A 22683-nucleotide genomic window follows, 5' to 3' on the forward strand; every position below is an offset into this window, starting at 1 on the left:
TCCCTCTCTGGCAGGAAAATGGGGCCGAGGGAGGACGGCGAGGGCCGGATCGGGGAGGCCGGGATCCGGTCCCTAGGTGGCGGGGCTACGGGTCAGGGCCCCGGGGATGCGAGGTCACTGACAGGACACCACCTTGACCGGCCTCTCCCTCTCTTCCGTCTTCCCTGCGCCCTCCGGCCCCCAACTCCTTTCCTCCATCCCCGCCACCCAGGAACCGTGAAGGGAAGTTTCCCGGCGCCTGCAGCCCGGCTCCCCAACCCTTGGCGGCGTTACCTTCTGCAGAAGCAGGACAAGGGACAGGGGCAAGGGGAGGGGAGACACCCGGAGGAGCGCAGGACGAGCCCCGGCGAGGAAGGTGGGCGGCGGCGGCGGCTGTCAGCTCGCGTCCCCGCTCACCGCGCTGCCATTACTGAGCGCCGAGGCCGCCTCCCGCCGGCCGCCGCAACTCGCGCGCGGACGCGGGGGGAGCCGAGCGCGCGCCTCCGCAAGGAGCCCCGCCACCTGGGCCGCTGCCGCCCTGAGGGAAGGGTACGAGAGCGCGCCGATCACAGGCTCAATAAGTCAATCATCCCCGCCAGCGACCGCTTTGCCCAATACAAGCTCTCCGGATGTCCGCTCCCGCTACCGGCCAATGCCCCCTCGGAAGGCAATGGTAGATTCCAAACTACGGCAAGCGCTGGGAGCCTAGCTTCCTGCGATTTCGAAGGCCGCGGAAGTCGACCTACCCACCCAGGGATGCAGAGTGGCATTCACTTGTCGAGATCTCAGTTCGCAGAGCTCAAAAGGCACCGCACAGGCGGAGTTGTGGGACTGCTGACAACAATTCGTCAGCATGGTGTTTTCCTCAGAAATGTTTCACCTCGAGTTGTCTCAGACTTGCGTAAATATTCTTTTTTTTTTTTTTTTAGGTATTGGGTATTGAACCCAGGGCCTTCGCACTGACCTACATCCCCAGCCCGGTTTTATACGTATTTTTATGACAGGACTCGCTAAATTGCCCAGGCTGGGCTCGAACTTTCGATGCTCCTGCCACAGGATCCCAGAGTGCTGGGATTACAGGCGTGTGCTGCCACACGGGTCTGCGTGAAAGACTGAAACAACACATCCATGAGCTTGCAAATAATCCAGACCACTGGATTAATACACAAAACCACAAGGGAACTAAAGCCCAGCTTTGTTCGTTAATTGCCTTTCCCATAGCCAAGATGACTGGTCAGAGTTTTGTTCATTTGTGCACTTGAAGCAAGCATTTCCCTTCCAGTTCTTCTAAACTGCCAATCCTTCAAAGCCCATTAAAAATCATGTCTCCTGACCTGATCAACCCCATCAATTGGGCAGGCCTGGTGGCACACACCTGTAATCCTAGCACTTGGGTGCCTGAGGCAGGAGGATCACGTGAGTTTGAGGCCGGCCTGAGCTACATAGTGGGTTCAAGACCAGCCTGGATTACATAGCAAGATCTTATCTTGCAAAAAAAAAAAGGCCATCAACCTCTCTTCTTTTCTAACCTGCTTCTCCTGGCATCACCAGTCTGTACTTTTTTTTTTTTGAGACAGGGTCTCACTATGTAGCCCAGGCTGGCCTTGAACTCGCTGCAATCATCCTGCCTCAGCCTCCTGAGTGCTGGGATTACAGGCATGCCCCACCATGCCTGGCACCAAAAGACCTATTATAGGGCCGGGGATTTAGCTCAGTGGTTCTGCTGCCTGCCTCACAAGCGCAAGTCCTGAGTTCAATCTCCAGTATCCCCGCCTCAAAAAGACCTATTATATACCAAACTCAATTTTGTTTCCATAAAATTTTCTTGGATGTTCTCCCTCTCCTAGTCTAGTGATCCTCAAAATGTGACCCCCAGACTTCTGGAAACTCCCTGAGACCTTTTCAGAGGTCCCAAGTATACAGGTTATTTTCGTAATACACCATGTTCTTTATCTTTTTACTGGGCCTACAGAAGCACCCTTGGTGCAAAGCAACAGTGATAGCCCAGAAGAATCAAGATATATTATGTAAAGATATAAATTCTCTATGAGGAATGTTATCTTTATGTATATCTAAAATGTACCGATACATGTTTTGCTAAAAAAAAAAAAAAGATAGATACCGCACACTCAAGGAGTCAAGACAATGGTGCTGGCTGGGAGTGGCAGTGCCTGCCTGCAATCCCAGCACTCTGGGAGGCTGAGGCAGGAGAATCTCAAATGCAAACCTAGACTAAGCAACTTAGCAAGAACCTGTCTCAGAAATAAAAAATAAGTCTTAAAAAGGCCCAGGCATGGTGGCACACATCTGTGATCCCAGCCCTTGGGAGGCTGAGACAGGAGGATTACTGCAAGTTCCAGGCCAGCCTGGGCTACATAGTGAGTTCCAGGTCAGCCAGAAACAAAAGAGGCCTTGTCACAAAGTTAATTAATTAATTAACTAAAAATTTAAAAGAGTCTGGGAATGTAGCTCAGGGAAGAGGTCATCGTTTTAATCCCCAGAAATCGCAAAACCTTAGAGACTCCGAATCATACTGACTTGAGTTAGACGTGTCTATATTGGCATATTGATTGTAATTACCACAGTACTGTAACAAGTTAATAAAGGCAGAGTTACCAGAGGACGGGTATATGGGTTCACTTCACATAATTATAACAAAATGTCCCAGGAAGCTGGCTTTACAAAGAAGAAACTGGAGCCGGGGATTTAGCTCAGTGGTTTCCCGTTTGATCCCCAGTACCAAAAAAAAAGGACCTGAGTTTGATCCCCAGTACCAAAAAAAAAAAAGAAGAAAAAACTGACTTAACTCCCCCTTTTGGAGGTCGGAGGTCCGAGGTCCGAGGTCCGAGGTCCCCGAGCTATGTCCTTCCTTCTGTCAGATGCTGGGTGTCACACAGCAAGAGCCTGGTGCAGTGAACACCTCTGGCTGGTGGGCTCCCATTTCTCTCCCTCTTATAAAGCCCCCAGGATCCACCCTAGGGAGTAATGTTATCATAACTCAAAGGAAGTGGCCTGGGGGCTCCCACCCAAATCCCAGCACTCTGGGAGGCTGAGGCAGCAGAATGGCAAATCCAAACCCAGCCTTGGACAGTTTAGTAGGTAAGACCTTGTCTCAAAATGAAATATAGAAAGGGCTGGAGATTAACGAAGGCCCTGGGTTCATTCTCGAGCACTACAAAAAAAAAAAAAAGCCAGCGCCACCACCCTCCAAACTCCATAATTCCTTCCAGTTTCCCTCTTGATACCACAATTTGTGACTTTGTGGTTAAAACCCTGCGTGATTTGGGACTGCAGGGCAAACCATATTTAACTCACTCTGAAATCTCATCAATTTATCTGTGAATCCAAAACTGTTTTAAATAACTCCTCCATTAATTTTTGAAAAACTCAGCTGGATGTGGTGGTGCATTTCTGTAATCCCGGCACTCGGGGGGTTGAGGCAGGAGGATCTCTACAAATTAAAGGCCAGCCTGGGCTACATAGTGAGACCCTGTCTCAAAAGCCAAACAAAACAAAACAATTCATCTAACCCCTTTTAAAAGAGTCATGCATGGTGGCATAGGTGTGCAATCCCAGACTCCAGAGGATGAGGCAAACAGCTCTTGGATTAGAAGCCAGTCTGCTGAGCCAGCATGGTGGTGGCACGCCTGTAATCCCAGCATTTGGGAGGCTGAGGCAGGAGGACTCAGGCAAATTTGAGGCAAAGTGAGTTCAAAACCATCTTGCCCTAGGAGATTAGGGTGTGACAAAGCTGGCTAGGAAAGTAGACCTCACCTGTTAATTACAAGATCGAAGGACACATGTGCAGAGCAGTTCCTAAAGCCCGCACTTGGACTTCTGAGCAAGTTACCAATAGAATGTCCTAGACCTGGTGTCGGCCTGAAGCATGGGATCCCAGCACCGCCTCTCAGGGCCTGGATGTAGATGTTCTCCTGGGTTTCCTTGAGATTTGGACAGTAAAAGATTCAGACACCAAGGAGAGCTTGCTGTCTTGGCTTTCCTCATGACAGTCTGCTTTACATTCTCCAGGGTGGACTTTAATCTTGTTTGTTCCTCTTTTACTCGGCCCAAGCTCGCTCTACAGAGCCACTGTCTCCCTCACTCCCCACTTTTACTTCTTCAAATAAACTTGACCACTGCTTTTTGCTTGTTTCCCTCAATTCTTTGTTGAACATGAGAACATAGAATCCAACTCCAGGAGGAGAGAAGAGCAACCCAAACCCAGTAACCATGTAATGGTTATTTGCCACTTATTTTGTTTTGTTTTTGTTTTGAGACAGGGTCTCCCTATGTAGTTCAGGCTGGCCTCCATTTCTTGGTGATCCTCCTGTTCTCAGCCTCTCAAGTGCTGGGGATTACAGGGGTATGCCACCAACCACAGCAGTGAGCCACTTTTAAAAGGAGCTACCCAATAACATTTTGGTGTAGCCAGCCAGGAAAATCAATGAAAAGAAAGTACCTATGACTGAGCCCAGCCTGAGCAGCTTAGTGAGACCCTGTCTCAAAAAACCTTTTTTTGGAAGGGGTGTAGGATGTAGCTCAGCGGGAAGGCCCTAGGTTCAATGCCTAGTATTGCAAAACAAACAAAAATTACCTATAAATCTCTTAAATTTTTTTTGCAGTTATGTGTAGACAGATAATGTGTTGAAACAAAGCTCATTTTAAAGAAAACCATAACTTATTTGTAATAGATAATGAGTTTATGATTTCTCAGAATTGGAACTGGGTATGATGACACAGGCCTGTAATCCCAGCACTCTGGGAGGCTGAGGCAGGAGAATTGCAAATACGAATCCTGCCTGGGCAATTCTGCAACTTAGTGAGACCTGTTTCAAAATTAAAATAAAAAATATTGGGATATAGCTCAGTGTGAAGGCCCTGGGTTCAATCCCCAGTATTGCCAAAAAAGAGTTACTTTTGCTAGTGTTCAGAGGATTTTTTTTTGTTTGAGACAAAATCTCACTTTGCAGTTCAGATTGGCCTTGAACTCCCGTAGCCCATTCTGGCCTGAAACTCAAGGCAATTGTCCTGCCTCTGCCTCCCAAATGCTGGTATTACAGGTGTGTGCCACCCCGCCCAGAGGTTTAAAGGATTTTCACCACACTGAAGCAGGAGGATGGTAAATTCAAGGGTAGTTTGGCCTACGTAGTAAGTCTCTATTTTTTTTTAAATTGTTTTCAATATAAAATAATGCTCGGCATGCTAGTACAAGCCTGTAATTCCAGCACTCAGGAGCCTGAGACAGAAGGATCATTGCAAATTTGAGGATCATTGTAGCCTGGACTACATAGCAAGACTCTGACTCAAAAAACAAAACAAAACAAAAAAAACCCTACATAATAATATATGCAAGGTATACAATTATGTACCACAAAACTTAAACCAAGCAAACAAGTATTAGTACCATGGGTTCAATTTATTTTTTCTGCATTTCCACACTTACTTCTAACTATTCTACCATTGGATGCAGTCATTTTTCAGTTCAGCAGCACAGAAATACAATCTCCAACTTGCTGCCATCTGCTCACCTAGCATTGAAAGCTGGGTCTCAGCTGTAGACTTGAGTTACAGTCAGAGGCTGTGGTCTGGGATCTGAGCCAGGGTGCTACTTCCAGGGTGATTTGATTTTATTTTGTGGTAACCCACTGAGCCCCTTCTTTTCACTGTTTCCTTCTTTTCACGTGTTTGGCAGAACTGGGGTTTGAATCCAGGGCTTGAGCCTGCTAGGCAAGCATGGAGAATGCCCTCAGCTGTAACCCCAGCCCGGAGCCCAATTTTATCAGGGGGTTGCCATGTGCGATGGGGTCCAGGGAAGGGTTTCCAGGGCCTTGTGTGCAAAGAACAAAGAATTGGACGTAAGGTAAGGAAGAAAAGGCAACGCTGGATGAAGTTTAATTAGGCGATGGTACTCAGTGAGCAGGCTCAGGTCAGCAGAAGGGAAAGTGGCAGGAGCACTTGGGTGCATAGGCTTTAAGAATTTAAAATGTGCTAGATGGAGGGAGCCTCTCACTGGGTCTCCCAGAACGTGACTGACAGCGTGACTGGCAGCGCTAAGTAGTTGCTGTAGCTACAGTGCACGGCCCTTCCCATAATGCACACGGCCCTTCCCATAATGTACTCTAATTGTTGGCCTACGAGATGCAATGCGCATGCGTGAACCCTCAGCCCGTTCCCAGTGAAGAAAGCTTACTTACTATATATAGGTCCTGCCAGACCATTTGATGCGCAAATGTCTTTGTGCAGCAGCTGACCCACAAGTGTCTTTGTGTGGAGGCCCAAGGGGTCTTTGTCTTTATTTTCTCTGCCTCTGAGCAGTAGGCTTTAGGACAAAGGTCAGGAGGTTGGCCCTGGGGCATTAACCAGGTTCTGGCGATGCAGGGAAATGGTCCTGTAGCTCCAGCTGTATTATCTGTGCCTCTGTGTGTGTGTGTGTTGTTTTCTTTTCATTTTTTTTTTTTTTTGAAATAAGGTCATCCTAAGTTGCCCAGGAAGGACTTACACTTGCAAGCCTCTTGCTATGTAGCCCAGGCTGGCCTCGAACTCTTCTCATCCTCCTGACTCCGCCTCTCAAGTGCTGGGGTTATAGGTATGCACCACTACACCCTGTCTTAAATTTCTCTCGTATGCAATTTTCACACCGAGCTACATCCCCAGCCCTTAAAAAAAATTTTTGTTTGAGTCAGGGTCTTGCCATGTCCTCCCGGCTGGCCTCATACTTGCCTCCATCCTCCTACCTCAGCCTCCTCGATGCTGGGGTTATAGGTGTGCACCATCACAACTGGTTCCTGGTCCTTTTTTGTTTTTTATTTTCAGATAGGATTTCATTAAGTTGCCTGGTTGTTTGTTTGTTCTGAGACAGGGTCTCGTTATTGTAAGGTCAGACAGAGGCACGATGGAGACCACCAAGGCAGGCAAAGTCTAAGCAACATGCAATGAGTTTATTGCCATCTGGGTGCAGATGGGCCAAGGGTGAAAAGGCCATTGGTCCTGAGAGAAGGGTGTGTGTGGTTGATATGGGGGCGTTTAGGTAGGGGAGGGGGTACTGGTGGAGAGGGTGGAAAATTTAAGTCCCCTTGGTGATGGGCCTGGGGCTGGCTGATAAACAGGACGGTGGTGAGAGCAGCAGGGTGGCTGCTCGCTTCTTGTTATCTCTGTGCTCCTGTGGAAGTGGGTCTGCTTGGGCCAGGGTCCAACTTGGGGGACCTGTCAGTTACGTAGTCTACGCTGGCCTTGAACTTGCTCTGCATCCCAGGCTGATCTCAAACTTGCAGCAGTCCTCCCACCTCAGCCTCCCAAGTGCTAGGATCACAGGCATGTACCACCAAGCCCAGCCCCAGCCTGGGTTTGGACTTGCAATCCTCCTGCCTCAGCTTCTCATATTGCCAAATGGAGGGACTCAAGGAGGGCTTCTCTCTAGGTTTGTGGTGTCCTGAACAAAGGATTGGACCAAAAAAAATGCAGAAAAGGTAAGAAGGTTGTATATTTATTGAAAGCAGAAAAGAGGAAAGTTCTAAAGGGCAAGAGTGAGCTGGTGAACAGATTCACAGCAGCCCTGAGGATCAGAGAAAGGGCTCTTTTGTATCCAAAATGTTTGGATTGGCTCAAAACAAACAACACACACACACACACACACTAATTAAATGGTGTGTCATGATGCACACCTGTAACCTCAGCACTGGGAAGGCTGGGGCAGGAGGATCACCACAAATTTGAGGCCAGCCTAGGCTACATAGTGAGTTCAAGGCCAGCCTGGATGAGACCATGTCTCAAGACAAAACAAAACAAAACAAAAACAACACTTAAGCCAGTGTGGTGGCACATGCCCAAAACCTAGCACTCAGGAGGCCAAGGCAGGAAGATCAATGTGAGTTAGAGGACAGCCTGGGCTACATAGCAAGACCCTGTCTCAAAAAAAAATTTTTTTTAAAAGAAAAAATTTCAGGATTGGCTTCTCCCCTCATGCAAAAAGGTATTGGGACAATTGTCCTATCATAAACTTACTGTGACAAACGGCACAAGAATGAGAGCACTGGAGCAGGCTTATGTAAAGGCCACTGGGCACGAGGTGTAGTCTACCTGGATGCAGGCAGGCTGAGATGGGCAAAGCTGTCTGGCCACCAAAACAAAAAAAAGGCAGAGAGTTTTATTGGATCTGCAAAGGGGTCAGTCGCGTAGAGGACAGGGAAAACACATGAGGCTAAATTTCTCAGAACTGCCAATGCAGACGTATAGATGTTATCAGACCCTCTGGCAACCACTGAGAGGGTCTCACACTGTTTCAGCTCTTCTTTACAACATTCTGTTCTGTTTGTCCATGGACAGCACAACCCATTTGTAGCTCCCAGTGGTTTGCTGTGGGTGGCATGTTTGCTAGAAACTGCAGTTGGCTGAAAACACTGGGAATGAGCTGGGTATGGTGCCACATGCCTGTAATCCCAGCCCTGGGGAGACTGAGGCAGGAGGATCACTGTGAGTTCAAGGCCAGCCTGGAGTACATAAACTTTGTCTCGAAAGAAAAAAAAAAAACAACCCATGGCCTGGTGCTAGATTTAATGTGTCCTATGGGAAGCCTGGCTTGGCTTCTCACCAGACGTATAGAAGGATTGAAAATAACAGTTTTCTGATTGGTCCTGCAAACAGAGCCAGATTCAAATTATCATAGACAGCTAAGTTAGTTAGAAATATTATAGGCGGTCAGACAAGGCTGGGCCCTCAAAGACGTCAAAGCAGAAGAAAGAGCACATCACACTACTGTGGCTGGAGGTGGATTCCTTAAAAGCCAGGCTTCCGGAGGGAATTGACTACACGGACACATTTCCCCTGGGCTTGAACAGCAGTGATTGATATTCTAAACAGGCATGATCACAGGGTGGGCACCAAAACTCCCTCCTCCACTCCTTCCCAAGAAAGTCCTAGGTCGTTCTTGCTACCTAAGGTGCTTCCCAATTTGCCCCCCATTTAATCAATACTACCTCAGCAACTATACGTGTAATCTTGTTAGGTGACCTTAGTTTTGTCCCCCCTTACACCTGGCTCACCTCGTGGTTTTGCTTTACAAAAATCCCTTGAGAAGTGAGGTTCGTGGGCCACCCACTTTCCAGGCTCTTTCTGTTTTAAAAGTTATCTTTCAATAAATTCTTCCTACTCTTAACCTCTGTTGTACCTAGAATTCCTTCTTCGATTTTAGAGAACAGGAACTCAGCTTGTCAGACGTCTAGCAGGTTGAGGGTCATATTTCCCTGATATTTTTTGGAGGGCCACATATCACACACCCTGTGTCAAAATGGGTTGATGGGCTGTGGATTTAGCTCAGGGGTGCGGCCACCTGCCTAGCAAATGCAAGGTCCTGAGTTTAATCCGTGGCACCAGGAAAAGAGAGGGGTTGAAAATACCACTTTCTGATTGGTTCCATGTGCAGAGCTCAGTGGCCTTGGAGTAATGCTGGGCCCTGTGTTCTGCTCCTGGCCTCTAGGTATTTATGGCCTTTGACACATTCTGCTCCATGGTCTCCTTTGTCTCATCCCTAATAACCTACCTCAAGAGTGCTGTGTTTACACCCAAGCACCATCACACCTGGCTGAATTTGTATTTTTAGCACTTGGGAGGCTAAGGCAGGAATATTGCTGCGACTTTAAGCCCAGCCTGAACTATGAAATAAAACAGTCTCAAAAGTAAATAAATTTGCATTTTTAAAGTTAAAAATTAAACTGGGCATGATGGCACATATCTGTAATTTTAGCACGTGGGAGACTGAGGCAGGACGATTGCCACAAATTCAAGGCTGCCTCTGCTACATAACAAGACCCTGCCTCAAAAAAAAAAAAAAAAAAAGGAGAGGGAAACTAAAAGTTGAGAATTAGGAGTCCATGATTTTTTGTTAGTTTGCTTTCTTTTATCCCATTCCCCCCTCAAGCCCCCTCCCCTCCCTGTGCACAAAAGCTTTGTTTCCATTTTTCCTTCTATTTTCACTTTTTTCTTGTCCCTTCCTTTCTCCCTCCCTCCCTCCCTCCTCTCTTGTTCCCCTTCCCTGTGAACACTTTCTTCCCATTTCCCAACATCCATTATACATATCAGTCCTTATTTCCACCTTTGGTTTCTCACACCAGAGAAACAATGAGGTATTTACACATGGGTGTCTGATTTATTCCACTTAAGAGTATGGTCTCAAGGTCCATTCATTTAGCTATAAATGTCTGAAGCTCATCCTTCTTTATGGCAGAGTAGTACTCCATTGTATTAAAAAACCACATCTTCTTTATCCATTCATCAGTTGGTGGGCATTTGGGGTGTTTCCAAGATTTAGCTATTACACACTGTGCTGCTGTAAACATGGGTGTACATATATTGCTGTGGTATGATTCTTTTAATTCTTTTGGGAAGATATCAAGAAGAGGTATAGCTGAGTCAAATGGAACCACTAGTTTTAGTTTTCTGAGAAATCTCCATACTGATTTCCACAGTGGTTGCACCAGTCTACACTCGCACCAACAAAGTTGCAAAGTTCTCACAGTGACCGCCATCTTCACCCTGCAGCAGGCTTTGAGAGGTCTCAATAGGCCTCACTGCGATGTGCTGTGCTGCGAGATGCCAAAAGTCTGATGCACAAGCTTTTTAATAAGATGAGATCCCAGTGTTTGATTCTCTGTACTAGTTCCCATGCTACTGAGGTTTTGTTCATCAAGTCTTTTCCTATGCCAATGTCATCAAGAGTTCTACCTAACTTATCTTCCAGCAAGTTTAGTGTTTCTGTCTTAATATTTCGATCTTTAATCCACTTCGAGCTTAGTTTAGTGCATGGTGATAGGTATGGGTCTAGTTTTAATCTTTGGCAAGTTGAAATCCAGTTTTTCCAACACCATTTATTATAGGCTATCTTTCCTCCAGTGAGGGTGGTTGGCTCCTTTGTCAAAGATGAGGTGGCTGAGTATGTCTGGAGTTGTTTCTGCATCTTCTAATCTATTTTACTGATCCTCAGGTCTGTTTCTTTGCCAGTATCATGCTGTTTTTATCACAGTAGCTTTGTAGTATAGTTTCAAGTTGGGGATTGTAATACCCCCAGCCATGTCTCTGTTGCCTAGAATTGCTTCTGCTACTCTAGGTCTCTTCTGGATCCAAATGAATTTTTGGATTGTTTTCTCTAGTTCTGTGAAGTATATTGTTGGAATTTCAATTGGCATTGCATTAAATCTATATAGTAGTTTTGGAAGGATGGCCATCAGGACCTGGGCTTTTCTTTGTTGGTAAATTTTTAATTACATTTTCAATTTCACTGATTGTAATTGGGGTGTTTAGAATTTCTATATCTTCTTGCTTTAACTTTGGCAATTCATATGTATCTAGGAATCTGTCCATTTCTTCTGTGTTTTCCATTTTATTAGAGTACAGTTTCTCGAAGTAGGTATTGATGATGCTCTGGATTTCTGCTGGGTCTGTTGTGACTTCACCTTTTTCATTCTTAATTGGATGGATTTGATCCTTTTCTTTCCTTTTTTGGATAAGTTTGGCTAAATGTTTATTGATTTTATTTATTCTTTCAAAAAAACAACTCTTTGATACATTGATTTTTTTTTCGTATCATTCTCTTAGTCTCCATTGCATTGATTTCTGCTCTGATCTTTATAATTTCCTCTCTTGTATGAGCTTTGGGTTTGTTATGCTCTTCTTTTTCTAGGAGCTTGAGGTTCTGCATTAGGCTATTTATTTGAGTTCTCTCTGTTTTCCTAATATGGGCATTCACTGCTATGAATTTCCCTTGTAGAACTGTTTCATTGTGTCCCATAGATTCCTGTATGTTGAACTGGCATTATTATTTACTTGTAGAAACTGTCTAATTTCTTCTTTAATTTCCTCTGTGACCCATTGGTTGTTCAAGAGGTCAATCTCCATGTGTTTGTGGGAGTTTTGGGGTTTCTTATGTTATTGACCTCCAATTTTATTGCACTATGGTCTGGTAATATACAGGGGGTAACTTCAATTCTTTTACATTTACTTAGACATGTCCTATGAGCTAATGTGTGGTCTATTTTGGAGAATGACCCATGTGCAGCCTAAAAGAATGTGTATTCTGATTTTGTGGGGTGGAACACTGTAAACATCTATTAAGTCCATTTGTTCAACAGCTTGGTTCAATTCTAGAATTTCATTGTGAATTTTTTGTCTAGATGATCTGTCTATTTGTGATAGAGGGGTGTTGAGGTCCCCCACTACAATTGTATTAGTGCTTATTTGGTTTTTCATGTCGATTAATATTTGTTTTGTATAATTGGCGGCATTCGTATTTGGTGCATGTATATTTAGGATTGTCATCTCTTCCTCTTGGATTGTTCCTTTCACAAGGATGTAGTGACCATCTTTGTCTGTCTTAATTAGTTTTGGTTTGAAATCTATTTTGTCTGCAAATAAGATTGCTACCCCTGCTTTTTTCTGGGTTCCTGTCACATGGAGAACTCTTTTCCATCCTTTTACTTTCAGTCTATGAATTTCTTTTTGAGTTAGATGTGTTTCTTATATATACCATATTGCTGGATTTTGATCCTTAATCCATTTTGTCAGTCTATTTCTTTTGATTTGTGAATTGAGGCCGTTAACACTGATGGTTATAATTGATAGATATTGACTCATCCTTGTCATGATGTTTTACTATTGTTGGCCCTTTTATTTCTTATTTTTTCCCCCTTTCCCTTTAGTGTCTTACGTTTCCTGGTGGCTTCCCTCTGTTGGGCCTCATGGAGTTGTGACCTTCATTGCCTTTTTCTAGGATATTGCTTAGAATTGTTTGGAGTGCTGGTTTGGTGTTCATGAAATTTCTCAGGTGTTTTTTGTTGTGGAAGTATCCAATTTCCCCATCAATTTTGAAAGATAATTTTGCAGGATACAACAGTCTAGGTTAGAAGTTATTTTCTTTTAGGGCTTGAAATACTTCACTCCAGGCTCTGCTTAATTTGAGGGTTTGTGTTGAGAAGTCTGCCGTGATTCTGATGGGCCTTCCTTTGTAGGTGATTTGTTTCTTTTCTCTAACTGCCTGTAGGATCTTGTTCTTCCGTTGGGTTTCTGGGATCTTGACTATTGTATGTCTAGGTGTAGATTTTTTTTTGATCATGGGTAGTTGGAGTTCTATTTGCCTCACTTATCTGTATGTCCAATTCTCCACCTCTGTCTGGGAAGTTTTCTACTATTACTTCTGTGAACAGTTTTTTTATGTCAATTGTACTTTCTCCTGTTTTTTAGTGGACTCCTGTCAGTCTTATGTTATTCTTCTTTGCATCATCTAGCAGCTGCTGGATTGATTTCTCGTGGTCCCTTACTATTTTGAAGAGATATCTGTTTTCATGGTCCTTCACCACAATCCTGTCTTCTATAACTGATATTCTATCTTCAGATTCCCTTAATCTGCTCTGCATGCTTTCAATTACGTTTTTTTTGGGGGGGGATTTTTTTTTGGTACTGGAGATTGAACTCGGATCCTTGCACTTCCACAGCAGGAGGCCAAACCACTGAGCTAAATCCCTGGCCCCTTAATGAAGTTTTTAATCTCCTGCATATCTGTTTGAATCTGTTTCATGCATTCCATTTCTTTCTTATGTTGGGTGATCATGGTTTCCATTTCTTTCTTATGCTGGGCATTCATGGCTTCCAGCATATTTCTGAGCTCATCTATTTTTTTATCTGTTTCTGTTCTAGAGCCTCCCAATCATGTCTTTCACTCTGCTCATCATCTCTATAGTTATCTGGGCGATTATTTCTGTTTTGAATTTTTCTACAGCCTCATTCATCTGTTTTGTTACTTCCTGTGCTATCAGTTCAGGGTGTCTAGGTGGTTGATTATCAGACTTTTCCACCTTGTTTCCCCCAGAATTTGCCTTTTGCAGGATGGAAGTCTGAGTTTGTGCCCTACTTAAATGTCTTCTCATTTTTGTTTTTGGTACTGTCCTTGGTTTAGTTCCCGGGTTGATACTTTGAAGTTGTTTATTGTAAGTATCTTTCTTGATGTATTTAGAATACTTATGGAATGGTTGCTTCTCAGAGGTGTCTTCCAGATATAGCTGGTCTTTAGGTTCTGAGTCTCTAATGGCTCTGAGGCTGTGTCATTTTCATTATACCAGGAAGGACAACTGATTAGATCAATCAAAACACCTTAGCCCAAGTGATACAATCAACAACATCATAGCATCAAGTACCTCCTAGAAAATGACAATTTGTGGTAGTTATTAATCTATCACCTTTTGCTTTAATTTAAATCAAAATCAAGGACCAGCCCAACATATGTTTATAGTGAATAAATTCTTCAATATAGCAACTTTACCCTTTGGAATGGGGAGTTAGAAGGCCTTGAAGAGGTAGGAATAGGTAAGTAGAAGGATAGGAGAAGGTTAGCACTGAGGCCAGAGGGCACAGGCAAGAGAAGGAAAGAGAAGAAAAGAAATATAAAGAAGAAATATGAATTAGAGGCAGAACAGTAACACAAAGGGAGATGAAGAACAATGTGGGACAGCAAGGAAGAGAGAGAGAGGCGGGGGGCGGGAGAAGGAGGGAGAGAGATAAAAGAGAAAAGAAGGAAAAAAGAAAAATAAAAATTTTAAAAGAATAGAAAAAGAAAAAAATTAAAAATAAGAGCAAAAAAATAGTGGTAATTTTGAAAATAACAAATAAAAAATAAAAAGTGAAGGGCTTCCTTCAGGGTATGTCTCTGCTGTCACAATAGACAACGTGGGCAGCAGTGTGCAGTTATAAGTCAATGAGTCTCAGCAGGCCAGTCACAGACCCCTGAGATTCAGGCAGATTTCTGGCTGCAAGCCCCAAGTTGAGCTCCCTGTCCTCCTGTAGGGTTGAACTCTGCAAAGTTCTATTCCAGGTTCCAGCTGCCTTTACCCTGAAGACAGTCCAGGTTCCGATGGGAGCTGATGATCCCTCCAACGTACTAAATACGGTGGTCTGGTGTGCCTTTATTGCAGAGATTCTCTTCCCTTTTCCAGGGGGCTTCAGGATTTTTTTAATTTTTATTTTTTGGTACTGAGGATCGAACTTGGGTCCTTCCGCTTGCGAGGCAGGCAGTGAAACCACTGAGCTAAATCCCTGGCCCAGAGGGGGCTTCAGTTTTCAACAGGGAGCCTGAGAGAGGTCCTCTTTCTGTTGTTCACTTCTGCAGCTTGTGACAATGGCCTTTATGCCCCCCGTACCTCTGTAGTGTGGATACAAGTAGCTGTACAGCCAAGAGGCTAGGGAATGGGGGGCTGTTGTTGCAGTCGCCCATGAGGCTAAGCTGGCAGCTGGTGGGCTTGCCTGGGGGGTCCTCACAGTCTCCTGGTGGCAAGTGGGCATAGTGAGCCAGACTGAGCAGGGCTCAGTCAGCCCGGGACCACTCTGCCTGCATGGCTAAGCTGGCAGCTGGTGGGCATGCCCGGGCCAAAAGCTTTTTAATAAGATGAGATCCCAGTTATTGATTCTTTGTAGTATTTCCCATGTGTTTTGTTCATGAAGTCTTTGCCTGCTCCTGTGTCCTCTAGGGTTCTACCTATTCTCTCTTCCAGCAGATTTAGTGTTTCTGTCTAAATATTTAGATCTTTGATTTATTTTGATTTTAGGTTAGTGCATAGTGAAATATATGGGTCTAGTTTCAATCTTTGGCATGTGGAAAGCTAGTTTTTCCAGCCCCATTTTTTTTTTTTGGTACCAGGGATTGAACTCAGGACCTTGTGCCTGCAAGGCAGGTGGCAGAACCACTGAGCTAAATCCCTGGCCCTCCAGTACCATTTATTAAAGAGGCTATCTTTCTTCCAGTGAAGACGTTTGGCTCCTTTGTTAATGATAAGGTGGTTGAGTGCCTCTGGAGTTCTTTCTGTATCCTCTAGTCTGTTCCATTGATCCTCAGGTCTGTTCTTTTTCCAATACCTTGCTGTTTTTATCACTGTAGCTTCACAGTATAATTTAAAGTCAGGGATTGTGTTTGCCTTTTTTGTCTGGAAGTGCCTTTGCTATTCTAGGTCTCTTCTGGTTACAAATGGATTTTAGGATTGTTTTTTCTAGTCTGTGAAATATGCTGTTGGGATTTTGATTGGGATTGCATTAAATCTGTATAAATTTTGGAAGTATGGCCATTTTCACTGTATTGGTTCTCCCTATCCAAGAACAAGGGTTATCTTTCCATTTTCTGATATCCTCTTCAATCTCCTTTTTCAGTGTACTGTAGTTTTCAATGTTAAGGTCTTTTACTTCCTTTGTTAGCGTGATTCCTAGGTATTTCATTTTTTGGATGTGATTGTGAAAGGGATTGTTTCTCTAATTTCTCTCTCCATGAGTCTGTTACTTGTGTATAGGAAGGCTATTGACTTTTGAGTGTTGACTTTGTATGCAGCTATGCCACTGAAATTTGGTTATCAAATCTGGAAGTCTTTTGGTGGAGTTTTTGAGGTCTTCTATGTAGAGTGTCATGTTATCCACAAATAACGATAAGTTAACTTCCTTCTTTCCTGTCCTTATGCCTTTATTTCTTTCTCTTGTCTAATTGCTGTGGCTAATGTTTCCAGAACTATATTCAATAGGAGTGGTGACAGTGGACATCTTTGTCTTGTTCCTGATTTTAGAGTGAAAGCTTTCAGTTTTTGTCCATTTAATATACCTTTAGTTTTGTTTTTTTGTGCTGGGGATCGAACTCGGGACCTTGTGCTTTCCAGCCAGGCTGTGGAACCAGTGGGCTAAATCCCTGGCCCCTCTTTCCTTTTTTTGATAAGGTTGGCTAAGGGTTTGTCAATTTCATTTAATCTTTCAAAGAACCAACTCTGATTCATTGATTCTTTGTATTGTTTTCTTAGTCTCCATTGCATTAATTTCTGCTCTGATCTTTATAATTTCCTCCCTTATATTATTTTTGGGCTTGATTTACTCTTTTTTCTAGAAGCTTGAGTCTCAACATTGGATTTTTTATTTGAGCCCACTTTGTTTTCCTGACATGGGAAGTCACTGCTTAAAATTTCCCTCATAGGACTGCTTTCTTTGCACCCCATACATTCCAGTATTTTGTATTGGCATTATCATTTAATTGTAGAAACTGTCTAATTTCTTCTTTAATTTCATCTGTGACCATTGGTTATTCAGGAGAGTGTTATTTAATTTCCCTGTGTTTATGAAGTTCCTATGGTTTCTTTTGCCAGTGATTTCTAATTTCATTGCAGTATGACCTGATAATATGCATGGAATAATTTCAATGCTTTTGCATTTGCTTAAGCATGTTCTATGACCTAGTATGTGGTCTATTTGGGAGAATGTCCCATGTGCAGCTGAGAAGAATGTGTATTCTGATGTTGTGGAGTGGAATGCTCTGTAGACACCTACTAAGTCCATTTGTTCAAAAATTTGTTTCAGTTCAGATATTTCTTTGTTGATTTTTTGTCTAGTTGGTCTATTTGTGACAGTGGGGTATTGAGGTCCCCCGTTAAAATTATGAGTGCTTATATGATTTTTTTCATGTCCATTAGTATTTGTTTTATATAGTTGGGTGCTATTTGGTGCACATATATTTATGATTATTATCTCTTCCTCTTGGATTGTTCCCTTTACCAGGATGTAGTGATGTTCTTTGTCTCTCTTAATCAGTCTTGTTTTGAAGTCCACTTAGTCTGCAAATAGAATAGCTATCCCTGCTTTTTTCCAGGTTCCTATCACATGGAGTATTGTTTTCCATCCTTTGACTTTCAGTCTATGAGTTTCTTTTTGAATGAAGTATGTTTCTTGTATGCAGCATATTGTTGGATCTTGCTTCTGGATCCATTCTGCCCGTCTGTTTCTTTTGATTGGTGAATTGAGACCATTAACACTGATGGTTCTAACTGCTGATGCCTTGGTGTAGATTTTTTTTAAACATGGCTAATTGGAATCTTATATGCCACACTTATCTGCATGTCAAATGCTTTTTTCATGCTTGAGAAGTTTTCTGGCATTACTTCTGTGAACAGGTTTTTTGTCATTTTTGGTATCACCTGCTTGTTCATTGACTCTGATCAATCTTATGTTATTCTTCTTTGCATCATTTAGCACCTGTTGGATTGATTTTTCATGGTCCCTTGCTATTTTTATGAAATCTTTATTTTCATGATCACTAACTGCAATCCTGTCTTCTATTTATGATATTCTGTCCTCACATGCTCATTGTGCTGCCTATACCTTCAAGGGAATTTCTAATTTCCTAGATATCTTTCTGACTCTATTTCATGAATTCCATGAAACACATGTATTTAAATATCACACTTTCCTTGGAGTGAGAAACCGAAAGTGTAAATAAGGACCAAAATCTATAGTAGATATTGGGAAATGAGAAGAAAATGTTCAAATGAGAAATGGAACAAGGGAGTGGGCCGGGGAAAGGAAAGAAGGGACAAGAAAAAAAGAATATAAGGGAAAAATGCTTTTGTAAATTAGGAAAGTAAGAGGGGTCAAAGGGAGGGGAGGGAGATGGGGATATAAAGAATCAAAATAGGGCCAGGGATTTAGCTCAGTGGTTTCACCGCCTGCTGCACAAGTGCAAGGACCCGACTTCGATTTCCAGTACCAAAAAAAAAAGAAACAAAATATATCATGTACAGGTACAAATTCCCTATAATTAATGTTATCAGTATGTGTATCTAAAGTGTACCAATAAAAACATTTTTAAATGCAAAAAAAAAGTCCAGTTTAAGTTGTATAGTAAATTCCAGGCCAGGCCTGAACTAGAAGATCTTATCTCCAAAACAAAACATAAGGTTCAATGGAGAATTTAAAGATCAGACACGTACATAGATCAGGAAAACTAAAATGGATATGCAATCCAGCATTTGAGAGGCTGAGGCAGGAGGAGGCTAGCCTAGCCTACACACCAAAGCCCTATCTCAAAAAACCAAAAAAAGAAAAACAAAGAAGTGTATATGAAACTTGTTTTTTCCTGGGAGTGGAGAGAAAAGGAAGAAGGAAATTATTTGCATGTGTATGATGCAAGAATTAGCTGGGTATGGTGGTGCAGACCTGCAATCCCAGTACTCTGGGAGAAATAGGATTGTAAACTCAAGCCTGGGCAACTTATTCACTTAGAGAAACTCTCAAAAAAAAAAAAAATTTAAAAAAATGAGTTGGAGATATAGCTCAAGGGTACAACTTCCAGTTCTGGAAAAAAACAATTATTTGCATTGCTATCAGTTATTTACAAATTACAGAATGCAAAACAGTTCAAAGACAGCAGAAGCACAAAGAAGCCAAACAGACCAAGAGGATGAGCTCTCCACATGCCTTAGTTTTCCACTGAGACAATTTTTTCTCCATAGTCTCCTATTTTATTTTTTTTGGGGGGGGGGCTGTTAGTTTGTTTATTTTGGTCAAGATTTCACTGTGTAGTTCAGGCTGGCCTTAAACTCACAGCAATTCTCCTGTCTCAGCCTTCTGAGTGCTGTAATTACAGGTATGCTGCACCATACTCAGCAAAAAAATTATTCTTAGTCCAGGTTACCCTAAAAAAATTTTTTTTTCTTTGAGACGGGGTTTTACTATGTAGTTCAAGCTGAACTACAGTCCAGCTGAACTATAATCCAGCGTGGCCTCAAACTCTTGGTGATAGTCCTGCCTCATCCTCTGAGTGTGCAGGGATTATAAGCACATGCTACCTTTACCTGGATTCTGGGGGCGCTGTCGGCTTTCCAGAGATTCTGTCTAGGTCCTTGTTGTCCTGAAAAAAGAATTGGTCAAAAGAAGCAGAAAAGGTAGCAAGGTTTTACATTTATTTATTTATTTACTTTTTTGGTACCAGGGATCGAACTCGGGTCCTTCGGCTTTCGAGGCAGGTGGCGGAACCACTGAGCTAAATCCCTGGCCCAGGTTTTACATTTATTAAAGGTAGGAAAAGAAACATGCTCTGCAGAGTGGGTGCGGGCCAATTAAAGTAGGAAAAAGAGTGCACTATGCAGGGTGGAGTGGAACAGAGTCTGTGGGGGCAGAAGTTAACAGCCACTATCTTTTGCGTCCTCAGTTCTGACGTTAGACCTAGGCTGTCCTATCAAAAATCGGCTTGCTTTCACCAGAGAGGAACTGAAGATGGCGCTTTCTGATTGATCCCAAGTGCAGGGCTTTGGAAGTGTTTTTCTGAGCTCCATGATGTGCCCATTTGCCACATCCTCATCTCCTCCCTCACCACCATGCCAGGCCATCACTTATTTCCAGCCATTCTGAACAATGTGTAGCAGTAGCTTATTGTGCTTCTCAGCTAATGATAGTGAACATCTTTTTACGCCTTTGTTTTTAGGTTTTTGTTGTTTAGTACTGGATTTGGAACCCAGAGCCTCATACCTGCTATGCAAGTGCTTACCACTGGGCTATATCTCCAGCTCTATTTGTCCTCTTTAATGGAATATCTCTCCATGTCTTTTTTTTCTTTGTGTTTGTTTTTTCTCTGTCTTTGGTTTTGTGGCACTGGAGATCAAACTCAGAACCTTCACACTGAGCTAAGTCTGAGCTCCTTTTAATTTTTTGAGATACAGTGTAGTTAAATTGCTCAGGCTGGGCTCAAACTGGTGATCCTCCTGTCTCAGGCTCCTAGATTGCTGGGATTACAATGCAACACCACACCTCAAGTGCACATTATTTTATATTTACAATTTCATCTGCCTTTCCAGTGGTTATGAACACTCCTTATTCTGCTGGTCTTTCTCCCACTGCGTACCTAGAAAGGCTGAACTTTTACTTTATCGCCAAGCTTCAGGTCTGCTCCTTGAGGAGTTTGCAAGGGCAGAAAGCGATTGCTGGAGAAAGATGGAGCATGCTACCCTGTGGCCAGGCACTCAGCAGGCTGCGGTTCTATGCTGCGATGCTTGAAGGTGGTTTGTCTGATCTCCACCTCCCCTGTGCCCCTCTAACTTCAGGGACAGGGAAATGAAGGGCATCTATTCTTGCAGCTCTTTTTAGGGCATTATTCTTGGCCTTCTCCAGAGAGTACTGGGCTCTGCCCTGACTCTTCACTCCCAAGTCCCAAGACCTCACCTAGGTGCTTTGGTGCCAGGAACAATTTGGCTTTAGAGAGGGAGAGAGTCAGAGGTCAGAAATGCCAGGGAAGGGTACTCCATTCAGTTCCCAGAATGCTGTGCTCCAAGAAGGACCCTTTCTCTTACCATTCTCTGCCTGCAACTCATGGCCTGGCACACACTGGGCAAGGCCCTCAGCTGAGCCCTGGCCTACCCCTGACCTTGAATTCTGAGCTGCTTCCCACAAGGGAAATGCATGTTTCTAGCTTCCTCACTGAATGGAAGTGCTGCCACCCCAGCTCCCAACACTGTTGGGCTGGAACAATCTAACATGGACCCCTGGCCAGCCATGGTGGTGCATTGCTGTGAGTTCAAGGCCAGCCTGAGCTACACAGTGAGACGCTGTCTCAAAATACAAAACAAAGGACTTCTGGGAAGATGGCAGAGTGGTGAGCAGCAGAGAAAGAGCTTCTCCGAGAGGAGAGATGGAGAAGGGAAGTGGATCCCCAGGACCCAGGAAGGATCTGAGGCGAGAATGGAAGTCTACAGAGAGAGTGAAGAGAGAGACTTTAACGAGGAGGAGGGAGGTACCAAGCAGCACTCTCTCCCAGAGTCCTGACTCTCAGAGAGGGAACTACAGTCTGAACCTGTAGATGAACAGTGACTACTGATGACCCCAGAGGCCTCCACGGAGAAACACACCAGTGGACAAAACAGACTGAGCAGCTGGTGAGTTATCAGGGTTCAGACCTCACCCAGGAGAGGGCGATGGGCTGGTAGCCATCTTGGGGCCTACTGAGCTTGGAACTCAGAACAGCTGCGGGTGGACTCCATATAGTGGCTTCCACTGCCTTGATGCTGGTGCTGAGTTCAAGTCAGCAGGAAGTCAGTGAGGGAAACTAAAGGGTCAGGCTGGCTGGGATTATCCACTCCCCCAACATGAAGCTGCAGCTAGCTTTTGGGGATTAATCAATTTGGCTCTGGACTCTGTCTCCCCATGTTGTCTACCAGTGACAGCAGAGACACATCTTGAATTGAACATTTTGGGTTTTTTAAAAATCTTTTTTCTTTCTGTTTTTCCTCCTTTCTAGTTCTTATTTTGTTTTGTTTAGTTTTTCCCTGTTTTTTGTGGGGGTTTTTTGGTACGGGGAATCGAACTTGGGACCTTGCACTTGGGAGGCAGGCAGCAGAACCACTGAGCTAAATCCCCGGCCCTTGTTTAGTTTTTCCTTTAGTTTCTTTCTTTCTTTCTTTTTGGTACCGGGGGTCACCATGAGCTTGAAGCCAGCCTGGGCTACATAGTAAGTTAAAGGCCAGCCTGAGCAGCATACCCAGATCCTGTCTCAAAAGAAAAGGCTAAAGTTATTAGATTACCTTATTTCATGCAAGCAAATAGGGATTCTTTGCCTTAGACATTGCTGGGGCACTGCTGGCCTGTACAGGAGAGAATGTGACATTGGCAGAAAAGCCAACACTACCCATTTCCTGGGTGTTTGAGTGGTAATCCCACGCAGTCTGACCTGTGGGGGATTCACCTTCTAAATTTAGGACTCCTCCAGTCCATTCCTCTTGGCCCACAGCTTCCTGGATTGGAAGGTGCGTCTGATGTTAAGTGTTCTTTAATAGTTCTCATGCCTATGAACTCCAGACCCACCATCATTTATTCCCTATCCCTAGGTTTCCGTTTTCTCTGATTTTTGTTTGTATTGTTTTTGTTTTTTTGAGACAAGGT

The 22683-nt window shown here is 43.7% G+C and overlaps 1 protein-coding gene across 5 annotated transcripts in view; it reads right to left on the reverse strand.

The window, feature by feature from the left end:
• Positions 1–22683, reverse strand: part of Cul2 (cullin 2) — a 102684-nt gene that overhangs the window by 70600 nt on the left and 9401 nt on the right. For 2 of the 5 annotated variants that reach the window (XM_087206947.1, XM_087206946.1), the window contains exon 1: positions 274–436. The exons of 1 other annotated variant lie outside the window; for it this stretch is intronic. The gene's annotated coding sequence lies outside the window, so the exon portion shown is untranslated. Of the gene's footprint in view, positions 1–273; positions 626–22683 lie in introns of those variants that run through there. 2 more of the 5 variants (XM_004861858.3, XM_013078535.3) reach the window with 2 other exon arrangements.

This window comes from Heterocephalus glaber, unplaced genomic scaffold (assembly GCF_053883595.1).
Source record: "Heterocephalus glaber isolate CG9 unplaced genomic scaffold, H.glaber_assembly_v1.0 deba00000738, whole genome shotgun sequence".
In the NCBI taxonomy this organism is placed as follows: domain Eukaryota; kingdom Metazoa; phylum Chordata; class Mammalia; order Rodentia; family Bathyergidae; genus Heterocephalus; species Heterocephalus glaber.